Raw genomic sequence first — 17,254 nt, 5'->3', positions numbered from 1 at the left:
GTTGGTTTTAACTGACTGAAAGCTCTTGAGGGCATGTATTATAGCATTAAATCTCCCGTACCTATTACAGTATTTATCAGTGTTCTTCAGCACCTAATACACGGCAGGGGCTCAGTAAGTAGCTTTGAATGAATGAATGAATGAATGAATGAATGACGTAGAATGATGTCTTCATATAATGCAGAGTGGGGCTCATAGTGCTATATATTTTCAGGGCTGAAGTGGTAGGGAAAAGCCCGTGGAAAGGATGAGATTTTAGTTGATGTTTAAAGATTGTAGGTGTTGGAGAGGTGAAGAGAATAGAGGCGTATCCTTAGAACCTCTGAAGCTGATCTAATTTGAATACTGAAAGACCCTTTATCCCCAAATATCTCATTTGCTCATATGACAGAGAACTTAATTTCCCATATAGAGCAGTTCATTCACTTAAGGAATTATGTATTTAAATTACACACACACACACACACACACACACACACACACAAATTATTTGGGAGGAGTGACACATTTGCACGTTAAAAGTTATTGCCTCCGGGCGCCTGGGTGGCTCAGTCGGTTAAGCGTCTGACTTCGGCTCAGGTCATGATTTCACAGTTCGTGAGTTCAAGCCCCGCGTCGGGCTCTGTGCTGACAGCTCAGAGCCTGGAGCCTGTTTCAGATTCTGTGTCTCCCTCTCTCTCTGCCCCTCCCCTGCTCATGCTCTGTCTCTCTCTGTCTCAAAAATAAATAAACATTAAAAAAAAAATTAAAAAAAAAAAAGTTATTGCCTCATTAGTACAGATGGTGTGTTCTACCCTAAGCAGGCAGCTCAAATTGGTCTGGACTAATTTGGCTCGTGGTGGGAAAGGTGGAAGATTCTATGAGGGGGGACACCTGGGGCTGGCTTTGAGGCACCTTTGCCTTAGTGTACTTAGTGGGGCCACTGAGAAAGCCAAGGAAAGCATAGAAGTAGAGAGGTGGGACATTAAAGACTAGTACTTTTCTACAGAGGACAGTTGACCATACCTGTAACTTTCTTTTAAAAAGATACTAGAGATTTATTCCTGTAATAAAAGTACAAATGATTAAAATTTGGAGATTATTCTGGAAATGAGCATTTTTGAGGGACCATTCATTTCTGAAAATAGATGGGCAGTTTTAATAGTTCTAGAAATATATTTCTTTTGGAAAGGTATTTATTTTTAGGTAAAGAAACAAAAAAAAAATCAAGCTAATTAGCATGGAAAACACATTAAGTTTGACTCATCCTTTAAAATGTAGCAAATGGCATAAGGTAGATTCCACGATTAATTCATCTTTTTGCCCCCAAATGTTTGGTCCAGAGGATAGCATGTTATAAGCCCTCAAAAATATTTATAAATGAATGAAAATAATTGTGTCTACAGTGAGAATCTCCAGTATAATGAATGGCTCATTTTGTGAATTGAATAGTTTATTGTGTTTGTGAGTGACTCGGCATTCCGAAGCATTTCTAAAGTCTGCCCCTAATGTGGAAACCCACAGCAAACATTGCGGACCCATTGGTAGAAGTGGAAGCCAGTGGGAATATTGTAGAAAACAAGAGAAATCTAAACAAGAAATTCATTGATCAGAAAATGTGGTTATTTCAATAGGTGAACTGGAAAATAACAGAAAATGTATTATCTATTATAATGCTTTGTAAATGTGCATCTATACCTATACCTATACTTTAAATCTAGAGCTATCTCTGTCTCTGGTTCCTTGCACCGAGCTCCTAACTTTTATAGTTTCTTGAGTAATAAGAGTATTAGGAACATTTTTTCTTCTATTATTTGGTCTTTGACTCTGTTCCTGACCTAAATCCCTGTTCCCAAATCCCTTGGAATTCTGTGAGTTCTAGGAATGTCCCGCCCCCCCCCCCCCCCCCAACCTAATGAGGTACCTCTTGGTGGGCTCCTGGATAGCTTTAGGAAGGGGGCAAGTTACCAGAAAGATCAAGCCATGATTAGAAGCTTGGAACTTTAAGCCCACCACCCATCCTCTGGGAAGGGGAGAGGGCTGGAGATTAAATTAATGACCCATCATTCCTATGTAATAAAGCTTTCATAAAAATCCTTAAAGTGGGGTTCAGAAAACTTTCTGGTTAGTGAATACTTCTGTGTGCTGGGAGAGTGACCCACTCCAACTCCACAGGAATAGAAGAAGCTCCTGCACTTGGGACCCTTCCAGATCTTCCTCACTGTATCTCTTCATCTGGCAGTTTATCTGTATCCTTTATCATATCTTATATTATAAACTATAAATATAAGTGTTTCTCTCAGTTCTGTGAGCTATTCTAACAAATGCTGAAATCCAAGGAGAGGGTCATGGGAGCTGATATGTAGACGCGTTGGGTAGAAATTGTAGTTAACCTGAGGACCTCCTACTTGCTATTGGCATCTGAACTGGGGGACTGTCTTGTGAGACTGAGCCCTTAACCTGTAGTGTGTGAATTAACTCCAGTTATTGTCAGAATGGAATTAAATTGTAAGACACTCAGCTGATGTCAAAGAGGATTGCTTGGTCTGGAAAAAACCCCACACATTTGGTGTCAATAGTATTGTGTGTGAGTAAAAGAGAAACATGGTGTTTTTCTTACACACAAACAAATGAACAAAGTACAACCCCCCCCCCGCCGCCCCACCTCCGCTGTATATAGTTAGGGGATGGTATATTTCTAAAGCTAGCCTGGTCTAGCATTGGTCTGAGGTTTTTCTCTTGATGACTTTCCTTTCTGTTATCAACAACTTTTAACACATTAAGCATGACTTTTTATGCGTTATTTGCTGAGTGTGATAACACGGGCTACTGCTATTAGTTCTCAATACTGTGTAGAAGCATGGTAACAAATCCTGTTCCCAGAATGAGTTGTCATGTGCTGTTCTGTTCCCAGAGTGAGTTGTCATGCGCCGTTCCTGTGAAATGAACCTGTGTCTGACTGTCGATCTGGGAAGGAGAGCCCCTGCTCTTGCTGACTTTCTGAGTGTGCCAGGGCAGAGATTTCGGGTGAGGCCCTACCAACAGACAAACTCTTCCTAAATTTTTTTCTCTTAATTTGTGATTAGATAGTTTTTAATCTCTGGAAACTTGTATTATGTATCTGGAGAGACAGAAGAGGATATGCCCTTGCAGGCCTGAAAATAAATGGATTTGAGGAAATAAAACTGAAAAAGGGATCATTAGGAAAGCAGCAAGCTGTTGAGAAAACTGCGAGCCAGATACTGTCGTAAAGGCTTGAAATGCTGCAGCAGAGGTGTTTTTTTCTCTCTCTCTTTTTTTTTTTTTTTTAATTTTATAGCTCTCTTCATTCTGAAAGGTCATAGCAATAAGGGAGATGAAGGGTTATTCTTTATGATCTCTAGTAATTTAAAGTACTGTAAACAAATAAATCCTGGAGATGAGGAAATGTTTATTAGCCTTAGGAGACTTAGCAAGAGTTTAGTTAATATATTGATACACCAGGTGGTTGAAATTAGAAGACAAAGATCAGTCCTACGGAAGCATTAATATCTTCACAGAACGCACAGCACAAATTCTTATGACAGTACGTGACATCTTCTTAAGAATAAGAAGTACTGTCTTTCAAATAGAAGCCTGACCAACATAGGAAATAATCAGTGAACATGCAGTACCTGTGCATGGACACAGGAGTTTGCAGAGACTAGAGAAGCAGTTGGCAAATCTGTAAAGAGGATCTCGCGTAGGCCAATTGCTATCAGGCCTCCTATTTCATGTATGCTTTTGACTTGAATTATAATCTCTAATTCTAGAAAAAAACATGTCCTCAAATGAGTGGAGGGATACATTCTCTTAGTTCTTAAATAAAATTTTATATACATACATATTGTACTTCCTTCAAGATCCACATTGGAAGTATACTCCTAAGCATATGTGGAAATCCGTACAGAACATTGGAGAAGCTCTTGGTATGCTGTTATTCGATGATGACAAATTTTGCCTTGCTCTCCCAGAAAGGGAACAAGTATTTTTAGATTATATAAACATCCAGAGAGAGTGATAGGCTTGTAACTATACTGGAACTGGGAACCAAAATGGCGTAAGGGCTCAAACCAGACAACCTAAACCTCCAGATGTTCCACATTACCCCAACACATTGTAATTCTCACACATGTCAAGGTTCTCACTTTTGTATCTCCATTGTATGTGGGTCCTCCAGATGGGTTGTGTCCAGTGGAAATGGTGAAATGTAAGGATTGTTTTAAGAAAGGGGAAATTTTGTCTTTCCTTTGGGTTTAATAGGGAAGTTAAAATAGGTTCATTTTGAATAAATCAATAATAGAGATGATTTCTGGGGCAATTACAAGAATTGTATATTCTTAGTGAAGCAGCTGTCTCGTCTTAATTGAAGAATAAAGTTCTCTCTGGTGTTTTCCATTTGTATGTTCAGATCTTAAGACTTTAAATTCACTGGGATCCAGTAAACCAAATGGCTTCTCTGTATTGTGGCTTAGAGGCTTGACTCCTATGGTAATCAGTGAAAGGAAAATTAAGACTAGGAGAGCTTACTGGCTTCTGAACAAGAAATTATTATGTTTAGATCGGATTAAGTTGGTTAGTTACAGAACCCAAGGACTCTGTTTCCTCACCTGGAAAACAAGAGCAGGGGGTAAGTCAGTGGTTCTGGAGCTTGGCATGTATCAGATTTACCTGGAGAACTTGTTAAAACACAGATTAATGGATCTCACTCCCTAGTTTCTGATTCAGTAGGTTTGGGGAGTCCCGAGAATTAAGGTTTCTAATAGATTCCCAGGCCATGCTAGTGCTCGTAACATGGAGACCACACTTTGGAGGACCACCGGGGTAGATAATGTTTATGATTTCCTTCACACTTACATGCTGTGAGCATAATGGGGCAAAATAAGCTCTGTAGTTCTCCTGCTGGAAAAGAAATTCTGCAAAAACCATTTATCTGCCTCGAGGATATTTGTGTGCAGGGAATTTCTGAGTGATGTTTAAGGTTGTCATCTAATGGCAGCTCTTGTGTCTGTTTATATATGTCAGAGATGCATAAATTTGAGTTGAACTTTAGAAGGTTTGTCTGTGTGCAAGCCATTTAGAAGAAATATTCACCTGAATGGAATTGTTGCAAAGTAATCCTTGGGATCAAACTCCAGTTAAAGTAGCAAACATTTTCTTTTACAAGACAAAATTATATTATTGCTAATAATAATTACAGTTTATATTTATCTGAACCTAAATATCTTAATTTGAATATCTAAAAAGTGTCATGAAAATGAACTCTGTGTTTTACTCAACATTCCGATGACCTTGGCTAAGTAGCAAATAACGTGATGTGTGTTTTTTCCTGGCAATACTTAGGGACAGGTAGGCTTGTTTTAGGTAACATTATAATCAGCAGTATATGTGAGGTTCTGTCTTGCTTCCTGCTCCTTGTTGTGGATCTTTCTAATTAAAGAAATATGTGGCTTTAATAGTCTATGTTTGGGGAAATTTTATTTTGTCACTTTTGTAATGCAATATTCATGCAACCATTTTTATGATACATAAACAATAGATGATGCTTTTTATTTTGTAAATTATCTGGTGACTTCCAGTGTAGCAGTGAGAACTTGGGCTCAAGATGAACAGACAAGAGCATCTACCCCCAGTTCCTCCTTAATTATTAGCTGTAACCTTTTTTTCCATTCATTCGTTTTATTACCTGGGATATAGGACTAATGATAATCTACCTTGTAAAGTTTCTTTAACAATCAAATGGAATAACGCTGATCATACCCGGTACATAAAATGAGTCCATTAAATGTTAGCTATGGTAATGTCTGCCCTGTTTGAGGAACTTTACATACTCTTTCTCTTTTATAAGACATATTAAGTCCTCATTTTAATAGTTATATGAGGAAATATACAAAATCATAAAGTGTCATTTTTTCCTTGCCTTTGTATCAGAATTTGGGTCACCAGTCTGATCTCTAGTTAGGATTAATTAGATATATTCCAACGTGAAATCAGACAATCTTCCCTTCTTTCGATCCTTCATCTGTTCAAATAATAAACATCTTTCTTTTATTTGTCATCTTGGAGACATGGACATCAAGGAGCTTACTTTCTAGTAGAGAGATGAGTAGAGAAACAAATAATCCAAACCCAGTCTGTTAAATACTATCACTGAATAAAGTCTGGAAATCCAGAAGGGAGAATGACATATTCTGCCTGAAGATCAAGAAACAATTCAGGGGCTCTGTGCTGACAGCTCAGAGCCCGAAGCCTGCTTTGGATTCTGTGTTTCCCTCTCTCTCTGTCCCTTCCCCACTCACACTCTGTCTATCTCTCAAAAATAAATAAACATTTAAAAAAAAAAGAAACCAGGAAAAACTTGGCATTCCCACTAAGTTTTGGAAGGTGTTTGCCAGGTGACCAAATTGAGGCTCGGGAAAGAATAACTTCTTAAGTAATAAACTTTATCATTTTTTAAAAAGTTTATTTATTTTGAGAGGGGGAGAGAGTGAGAGAGAGAAAGGCAGAGAGAGTGGGAGAGAGAGAATCACAAGCAGAGCCCAACGTCAGTGCAGAGCCCAATGTAGGGCTCAAATTCACAAACTGCGAGATCATGACTGGAGCTGAAGTTGGACGCTTAACCATCTGAGCCACCCAGGTGCCCCTCAAGTAATAAACTTTAAAAGCTATTGGGGCACCTGGGTGGCTCAGATGGTTAAGCGTCCAACTTCAGCTCCAGTCATGATCTCATGGTTTGTGAGTTTGAGCCTTGCATCTGGCTCTCTGCTGTCAGCGTCCATCGTGCTTCAGATCCTCTGTCCCCCACTCTCTCTCTGCCCTGCCTCCCCAAATAAATTAACATTTAAAAAAGCTATTGAAGATGTGATAGAGGTTGCAATGTTAAAAAGTGGTAAGTCTGTGTGTCGATAGAATAGGGGATTGGAGGAGGAGGAAGACAGAGATGAAAGACAATGCTGGATATTCAGAGAACAAAATCTGAACATGCTCATCTGTCATGCAGAATAATTCAGACTTTGTCTTGAGAGTGGTAGAGGAGATATCGAAGTGTTTAAGAAAGTTACTGACATGATCTGATACATGTTTCACAAAGATATGCAGAAAAACCCAGTCTAATCCGTATGCTCAAAACAGCAATCAACTAAATGTATGACCCTTTTAAAATTTCCACAGAGACAACATCTTCAGCAGACTTCTTTTTGCTAAGAGTTCAAGAATTTCCTCTTTTTAGTTGTGAAGGAGAATGATAATTTCATTAGGGTTTTCCTTATAAGATGCTAAAATGATATTATTCATTTAATGAGACATTAGATACTGCCCTTAGAATTGTAAAATGTGTTGAATGCTGCTGAAAAAAAAAAAAACAGGTGTAAAATATTGACTTTTACATCAAATGCTGTGAAATTCTTTGTAAACAAAGCTTTTTTCATGAAAGAATTTATTTGCTGCCTGTACTTACTGCTCACTTGAAGTCATAATTGTCCTTTATTACATCAGATTTTGTTCCATGGAAAGGATTATGATGTTGTAAACAGAATATAATTTTGAGTTAAGAAGAATGAGGAACAGATGAAGTCTTAAAAATGCAGATTCTATTTTTATGCAGATATCTTTAGTTTTAAAATACTCAAAAGAAAAATATAAAAATTTGTCCATTAAAAGTCCTAAATAAGCAGAAATATCTTACCTGAATGAATTTTCAAGTTTTCACTAGGCATCTGAAACCCTTAATAAATGTAAACTTTTTCAATTTGAAAAACTTAAAAGTTATACCTTAGAAGATGTGAAATACCAACTTTTGTTTTATGAGAATGGCTTTAGATTTATCATTAAAAAATTAAAATTACATTTATGCTTCTATCTCACAACTACTGCTAACCAGTCAATGGAAAATAAAAAGTCTTTGGCGAGTGGGAGAAATGAAGAACAAATATAAGAAATTTTTGCTTACCTGTCTTCTGAAATGATTGGGAGTCAAAATTTAACAGTGATATTTAGAAAGTTTCCTTTGAGAATTTTTTTTTTGTCCTGAGGTATATTCTCTTGAATATTTTTCAATCCCTTCCTACACAAAACCATAGGATCTCTTCGGTCTATTTTAACTTAAGATTGGAATGCTACATTATTTTGATGTATGGGATAGAGATAATCTGCCACGTGCTCTTTCTTTACAGGAAATTACTTTCCATGCCTTCTGCAAGTTGAGGCAAATTGGAGCCCTGAATATTTTAGAATGACTGTAGTGGCAAAAAATGAGAGAAGATGTGATTGGATTTTTATCATATCTTTAGACACCTCCAATTTTATAGTCAGAGACAAAGCATCATGGCTCTGAATGTGAAATTGCTTTCTTTTATATAAAGGCTACTGATGGTGAAATAAAGTGCTCATGTAATAATGATTTGGTTTGTTAATAAGGCCTGATAATTTTGTTATGCAGTAGAACCATTTAGTTATCAGCTGTTTTAACCTAAATAAGCTAGTGCATTATCAGAGATGTTTTAGTTATCATTTATATCAAATAACATCTGGCATTTTAGAATTATTCTTCTGTGTCTATACAACCACAGACTGCCCTACACCTAGACCCAATGAGAAAGACTCCAGAGACATGGTAAGCGTGGATTATAGACTCAGAAGGCAGAAGTTTAAGGACAGTTTTGCCACTTATTAGAGGATGACTTTCAGCCGGTCTCTAACTTTTCTGCTGTCTACTTTATTTATCTTTAAAATTGAAATTAGAATAATCAAACTCATAGAGTTATTTCTGAGAATAAAATTAGGTCATTGATGTGAAATTTCTCTGTAAACCCTAAAATCCTATATAAATGTAAGGTACTATTATAATTTTCATTTTATTTTTACTGCTATAATCCCTTTTCTTTAAACAGTTGTCACTGAGGATACCAAGTTTTGTATCAAGTCTGGTTATTCAGCCCTTCTGGCTCAGAAGTTTTGGAGTTAGTCTTATAGAATTATTGGTCTTGTCTGATAAACCATCCAGACTTTGGAATCAGATAACTAAGCATTTCATTGTCTGAGGATCTGAGTATATATTAATTTTGTATTGTCACACAACAGAAATCTGCATTAGTTATTTGTTTCTTCATTACAGATTAACCCAAAGCTTAACAACCTAAAATAAACATTTAGTATCTTCTAGTTTCTGTGGATCAGGAATATTACGGAGGAAGCTTAGTTGGGTGTCAGGGTCTCCTGTTAGGTTTCAGTCAAGCTACTGGCTAAGGCAGTGGTCTTATCTTAAGGCTCAAATTGGAGGGGTTGATCTGTTTCCAGGCTCATTCCCATATTTGTAGGCGGGTCTTGGTTTTTCAACATATGGGCCCTTCCATAGGCAATTTGAGAGACAGAAATGGAGAGACAGACAGAGAAAGAGAGAGAGAGAAGAAACCAACTGAAGATGGAGGCCATAGTTATTTTATAACCTAATCTTTACAGTAACGGTCTATTACTTCCACCATATTTTATTAATTAGAAGAGAGGAAGACCAGCCTTTTCTCAAGGGGACTACACAAGGACACCAACAAGCAGGAATTATTAGAGACGGTCTTAGTGGTGCCTGCATCATTTATCCTCTGGTTTCCAGAATTCATGGCCCTCTCAAATGCGAAATACAGTTACCCCTTCCCAAAGCTCTATCTTATTTTATTATGGCATTAGCTTAAAAATCCAACATCTTAGCTGTAAACCAGGGCCAGGTGTAAACAAGTTTTCTGGGTATAGTTTCTTAAGTATAGCTTTCTGAATACCACCTCTCCTAATCTATGGACATGTGAAACAAAACCAACAAGTTGTCTTTCCCTAATACCCCTAACATGTAATGATTGAGCAGGCATAATGTAACTAGTATAAGCATTCTTGTTCAAAAGGAATAAAATGGGAGCCTCAGAGGAATTTCTGGCCCATAAAAATTCTGAAACCTAGCCAGGCAAATATTAGGATTTCCTCCATTAGGTTTCAAAGCCTGGGAATAATTCTCCATGGCTCCCAGCTCCACAGTTTGGGCTCTTGCTATCATCTTCATATTTAATTTGTCACCAAAGGCAGCATATGTATGTAGCTGAGCATCCCTTTCAGTCTGCTGCCTGTCAGTAAAATTCTAAAGATCTGATGTCCTCTCCTGATTGTATGCTATATTCTCCTCAGGCAAAATGGACATGTTGGTGCATAAATAACTCTTAAGAACTTTCTAGGTGTTTTGTATACTTTCTTGGGGTTCATTCCACTTGACAAAGGCTTTATCACAAATTTCTTCATGGTAACTCTTCTCTCCTTTGGGATCTTGCTGAACAGATAAGGGACAATGCCCTGAAGCTTCATAGGAACCCTGTTGCTTGATTGGGGAGAGCTGCATGGCAGACTGTTAATCTGTTTTCATTTATTCTATGTTCAAAATGATTGAAACTAAGCTGTGTTGTTTAGAGATTCCCACATAAATACAGAAAACATAGGATCAACTAACAAAAATATTAGAATAGTAGCTACTTCTGGGAAGAGGGAGAGGGATGTGGGAAGAAGTATAAGAGGGGCTTTAAAGTTGTTTTTTGGGGTGCCTGGTGGCTCTGTCAGTTAAGTGTTTGACTTCAGCTCAGGTCATGATCTCAAAGCTTGTGAGTTCAAGCCCTGTTTCAGGCTCTGCCTCCAGTTCAGAGCCTGGAGCCCACTTGGGATTCTGAGTCTCCCACTCTCTCTGCCCCTCCCCTGCTCACGTTCTGTCTCTTTCTCCTTCAAAAATAAATAAACACTAGGGGTGCCTGGGTGGCTCAGTCGGTTGAGCATCCGACTTCGGCTCAGGTCATGATCTTGCTGTCTGTGAGTTCTAGCCCCACGTCGGGCTCTGTGCTGACAGCTCAGAGCCTGGAGCCTGCTTCGGATTCTGTGTCTCCCTCTCTCTCTGACCCTCCCCCATTCATGCTCTGTCTCTCTCTGTCTCAAAAATAAATAAACATTAAAAAAAAATAAACACTAAAAAAATTCTTTTACTTGTTTTTATTTTCTCATATATTATTCTGGATGATAGATACACTGACATTTGTTTTATAGTTTTACTAAGATGTAAATAAATATATACATATAAATACTTGATCTCCTCTTTTCTACATGGCTCATATACAAGAGCAAAAAAGAAAAAAAAAGTATAGTAACTAAAATGCAATAGAGGAGTGGTTTCTGAAACTGAAAGAAAGTGTAGGAGTTTATGTCTTAAAATTGAAGGTAGAAAGAACGTCAAGGGGTGAAGTTGTAATGCCATTAAAAGCTTCAATCATATATAGTTGTTAGGTGACTGAACTGAATTAAATATACTTGGACTTTTGGCATGTTTTATCAGCCATTTACTAATGTTTTTCTAAAAAGCAACCCATTCCAGGAGAAGAGCATTAAACATAATAACGCTGCCATTCATCACATCCAGAGCAGCGGCTTTCTCCTTCTGCTCAGTTTTGTGTTCCATTTTTGCTTTGTGAAGCCAAAGGAAAAAGACAAGCAAAAGAGTTTGGGGGCAAGAATTAAGCATACTTTATTGCAGAATTTTGAGAAAGAGCCCTCCTCAAGGACAATTATTCTGAATCATTGGTGAAGTTCTGTAGACTTAATAAGGGAAAGAGGGAGGAAGCTTCACTCTTTCATGTATTCATATAGAGAACATGGTTAGCTAATGATATTAAAAAGATGGGAAATGAGCGATAGCCAAAATTTTCTTCCTAAAGCATTTTAGTTCTGATTTGCCACTCTTTTGATGAAAATTCATCAACCTTCAGTGACTCCTTGTTTGCTCTGAGTAAAAGGCATGCTTTCATGATGTGACATATGCTTTCCTCTCCAGGCCTACGTCTTGACTTCCCACCCTACTTCCAGGACAGTTTGGCTCTGCAAGCTTCCAGCTTATCGCTTTTCAGGAACATACCAAACCATCTCTCTGTTCGTGCTCATGGACACGTTCTTCTCTCTGCCCCAACGACATTTCACCGGCTACCTTCTGGTCACCCTTTAGATGTGGAAGATATTGGATACAGAGAGAAAGTGCTCTTGTCTCCTCCCCAGGTTGGGGGTAGTTAGATGTTGTCTCTGATGGAATTGGATTGACCTTGCCTTCTACGTTATTTGTTTCCCAGCGTTGACTTTAAATTTCTTAGAGGGCAGAAACTAGCTCTGTAGTTTTGTCTTTATGATCTTACAGTGCATTGTACCTGGTAAGCCCCTCGTAAATGTTTGTTGGCTAAACAGATTAAACAGATGGATGCATTTGGTGGTTGATTGGTACAGTTCAGAGGCTACTCTAATGAAAAAGGTATAGAAAATAGAGAGTTGAGTGGAGTGATTAAGCATGTGGGCTTTAGAACCTGACTACCCAGAATGGAATATTGTCTCTACCACTTAATAACTGTGGGTTCTTGGGAAAGTTAGGTAAACTTTCTTGCCTTAGCTCTAAGGTGAAACCCTTAGCTTAAAGTGTTTAGTAATAATACTAGCTTCATTGGGTTTTTGGAGTGATAAAATGAAGTAATATATGTTAAGTGCTTTAGACAGTGCTGAGACCTACTAAGTAACTCAGTACACTTAAAATTGTTCCAGATGACAGATCACTGCATTTAATGAACACTCATGAGGGCCGATGAAAGTAGATCCAGGAAAGAGAAGAGCAAGAAGTCCCTTACCTGTGCATACTTGCTTGAAACTCTTATTTCCCTGATTATGCTACTAAACATAGCATATTGAAATTTTTATACTAGTATGTCTCTCCATTTTATCCTGAAGATCGGGGTAAGAAGGTCCATATCCTTGTCGAGTACTGCTGCATCACCAATGCCAGTGCATAGATATTCCTCAACAAATATTTGGAAATGATCAACAAGCAGAGCTTGGTGAAATCATTTGATGCTTTTATGGCCTGTGTTCTAATAACCTAGACGGTAAGTAACTGAGAGTCTGAAAAATTCTAAGCTGAAAACAGATATTGCAACTACCATGTCTCTTAACAGGGATCCCTTGAAATTCTCTCGTCTTGAAGTTTTAAGTGTAAATGTGCCCTTTACCTATGTGTGCGTTTAGGGATGACATAAGTGGGGATGGGTCCACCAGAGGTAAAGTCAAGGAAGAGTAGGGGCAAGGCACTGAACCCAGGAGCAAGGTCCCAGTTACATGAGAGTGACAGTCATGTCGACTAGAGAGAACCCCAAGTTCATCGGGGGAAGGGTGTACACATAACCACCACAGCTTCACATTTCATTACAAGATTAAAGAAAAAAAGATGAGTGGGTTTAGGGAGATAAGGCTGTGAGTTAATAGCTCACTGTTTGGAGAGCCCCATATATAACAGCCCAGGACACAAACCTATTTGATGAATGATATCTTCTGGGAATTTCCAGAAAAATAAAAGTTTTCCAATTAGTTTCCTTCAGATAATGTCACTGCCTTATAAAAACACATGGTAGTTTAATTCATTTTTCATGTGTAGGTTTGCTGCAGATTTAGACAAAGGTGAGTGAACCCAGCTTTACTCTCAGGATACATATTTCAAAATGTTGTGCTGGTTCTTAGACAGGTAACTTCCACCAGCCAGCCCTCAAGGTGAATAAGAAACACCTTGTTGGCTCTTTGGAACACTAACTCTTTCAGGGCATTACACTTCATCTCTAGTACACTAATTGGCAATGTGGGAACCTAAAGCAGTAATGTATCTCCTAGAAGAGTTGTTACCTCACACCCAGGGAGTAGTTTACTTACCTAGTAGAATCATAGAATAGCAGAATTTGGAGGAATTTTGAGCCATAATCTATACTGGCCTTGGCCAGAGGAGCACAGGAGAGACAGGCTCATTGCATGTAGCTCTAATCTCAGAGGCAGCCTAGTAGTTTTAAAATCCTCTTCTATTTACTCCCTTCCCTCTTTTTGGCCAAGAAAATCCAGGCTAATTCTGGATGCGAGCCATCATATCATGACATTTTCCTGTTGTGTGAGTGAGTTTTGTAATGTTTTCTTTAATGTCACCAGACAGGTAGTATGATCCTGACATTGTTCATCTTGGGGGAGAACTTTCAGAAGAATTTTGTTTAACCTGTTTCTAAAGTGCATAGATCTATTTAATTTAAAATTTCTTGCTAGAATCATTACATATTCACAGCATGTAACAAGCTCCAGCCTCAGGTATTTTTCTTAACTTTCTAATGCTGTGTCTTAAATGGATTAAGTCTTATTTTACTCAGAAAACACTGTGGCATGTTCCTTAAGAATTGGTTTCCTCTAGCCAGTTGGTCAGAGGTTTGAATCTGGCTCTGTCTACTAGCTCATGGATTGGGAAGTTTTGATACAGCTCCTTCAAGACTCACTGTGCTCCTCTAGGATAATAATAACATCTTATTTCAGAGGTTGGTTGTGAGGATTAAGTAAGAGAATGCTTTGCGAAGCTTCCACTACAGTACGTGACACATTGTAAATCCTGGGTACATGTCAGCTATTGTCATCCTCATTATTACTATTGCACAGAATAGTCAGGGTTGAAGATGGCTCCGTGACATAAAACTGTTTTTAAAAAATTAGTAATGTAAGGGAAAAGTTCTTTATTTTCATAAACTTGAAAGGCTACATAAAATAGTTGATATTTTTATTCTAAATTGTTCTAATGTAGTCATAAAATGTAATTTTAAAATTTGCTTGTTAATCTTCTATACGTACATAAAATCTTCAGAAAGTTGAAAGTTTCTGGTAATTTCCACTTTCTGCTGATTTTTTTTTTCACTTTCCACTGATTTAAACTACCTTTAACTCAGTACAAATGAGAACTCTTTCCCAGAGTTTGTCATTCACTCATCTTTCTTCCATGCTAACAATCGTAAATCATAGAATTTTAATACAGGGGAGAGAGGATTGGCCTGGTTATGATATGACAAAATGTAAATCCTTAACTTGGTTAGTTTATATCTATGTTTCTTGAGCAAATGTTTGCTCTCTCTTGATCCTATTTGCTTCTTTGTAAAATAAAGATAATGATACCTCACAGAATTAAAAAGAAAATAACTGGGTTCACTTGGTTTGACAAAAAGCTATTAGGAACTATTTAATGTAAAGCAAATTAGTCTTCTCTAGTGCAGACCAATCCGCATGGTGGAGATGAAGTGAGACCCTGGGCATTTAAGCTCTGTCCAAGGTTGAAGGGCCGGCTTAGATAATGTCTGGCCATATCCTGGGTCTGCTACACCAGAGCTAATCAAAATATGCTCTCACCAGCATTTTCTTCATGAGATATCTGATGGGTAAGTGTTGTATGGACAAATACATTTAGGAATGCTGCACATTACAACTCCCACACCCTTGTACATTCACGGTGCTCATTAATTTATTAAAAACCAAGAATTCCCCTAGTGGAGAAACTTATTTAACATTGTATATTGGTGTTTTTCAAACATATTTGATGTTGGGACCCACTGACGTCCCTCAGAAGAAAGTATATGCTAGAGAGAGCTGATGGCCTGAGAATGGAAATGATGAAATTATTATAGTACTAATTCATGTCATTGTCTTCAGAAGAACTCAAGACACCCACATATGTACAGACCCATAGAAAGATTGGTATTCTATAGGGGGTCAGTCACAAAGATTGAGAACATGAGAATAGAAGCATAGTTGGGGAGTAGATGACCTCTCTTTTAGACTTTGTGAGTTTGGCTTTTTCTGAAACAGTCAAGTGAGGATTGTGTGACTGGAAGTTGGGTGCATGGGTCTGACTCTGAAGAAAGGGATCTATGTTGCAGATATAGTTGGTTTTCACTAATTGATACATTTAGTCAACAAATTTGTCATACCTTAGGACAATGGAAACTTTGGCAGTACATATGTGCAGAAAGAGTGTGTTTTCATCTAAAAAGAGAATGGGATCGCAAGAGACATGCAAGAATCTCTGACACTTAAAAAGTAGGCATAGGAAGAGGAAGGGTCAATTGCTAATTTTTAATTGCTGTTTATCCACTATTGCTTTTTGTATTAATGACCACTAATACTTTTGTCTTAATGACCAGAAAACATTCAGGAAAATTGTGATATGTCTGAAATCCAGTAGCTAGAGAGTGGCAGATTTTGATTTCCAACACAGGCCTCTTGACACATGCTGACTTAGATTTTTTCCCCTCATACTATTACTATTAGATTTTTTCCCCCCATACTATTAACATTCTCTTATGCACACATCCTTTAGAATCTTGCTCTCATGGGATTTACATAAAAGATACAGAATACTGTAAATATCAGTGTTGTGGTTTTGGGTTATAAGTTACATAGGATTTGGCAGAAGGTTATCAGTGAGTCTTTCCATCCCTCTTACAGAACCAGTAAAACCAGTAAGGGTGTTACCTAGGCTGAGAATAATGGATGTGTTACTTTGAACTATTATAAGAGGTTAGGAGAAGAAGTTAGTGTTTCAGCGAAGTAAGAGTTAATTGATTGCATAGTATGATGGTCTTTTTTTCCCCTTTGTGTTTTAATTTTTAAATTTATTTTTATAGCACAAGGTATTAGATTTTAATGTTTAAATAGGAAATAAGAGAAACTTCATGTAATATATATAATATATATGTGTATATGTATATATATATACATATACATGTGTATAGGTACATGTGTATATGTAACATGTATAACATATGTTTACACATATGTTTACTCATACATGCTTATATGACAATAGAAATAGAAATAAAATTCAGTGGTCAATCTAAGAACCAAACTATATATATCTAAGAACCAAACTGTTGCTGGATTGTATCTTCATCATTTACATTTTCATTGTCAGTGCTTAGGTTTTGTTATTAACCCTTTTCAAAATAGGTTATTTCCCATCTGCAATGAAATGGAAATGTTTGGGTTTGCTGCAAAAGTGCTGAATGAAGTGGTGGTCTCTACAATGAAAAACTTAGAAACAGTTGTTTTGGTGTTTTGAACCATCTCAGAAAAGCACATGCCAATCTAATAGCAAAAAGAACATCTTTAAAAGGAAAAATATCTGGGCTGGTTGTTGCACATTGTCATGCATTAGTAATAACTAGACAATCGATTCTGAAGAAAAGGAAAATGTATCGCTAATCATTAGTCACTGATAAAACACTGTGCCAAGCCAAGAAATTCCAACTATGTAGAGACTGTGGTCTTTAATGTTAGTTTGCATTTCCCTACCCCTTGTGTAGTTTTCCTCCAACTGCTGTGAACTCTGCCAGAATATAATCCCCCTTCCCAACTGTACTGGTTTCCT

Source organism: Panthera pardus, unplaced genomic scaffold (genome assembly GCF_024362965.1).
Source record: "Panthera pardus isolate Hobbes unplaced genomic scaffold, ASM2436296v1 HiC_scaffold_1, whole genome shotgun sequence".
NCBI classification, from domain to species: Eukaryota; Metazoa; Chordata; class Mammalia; order Carnivora; family Felidae; genus Panthera; species Panthera pardus.
This window is presented reverse-complemented; position numbering follows the sequence as displayed.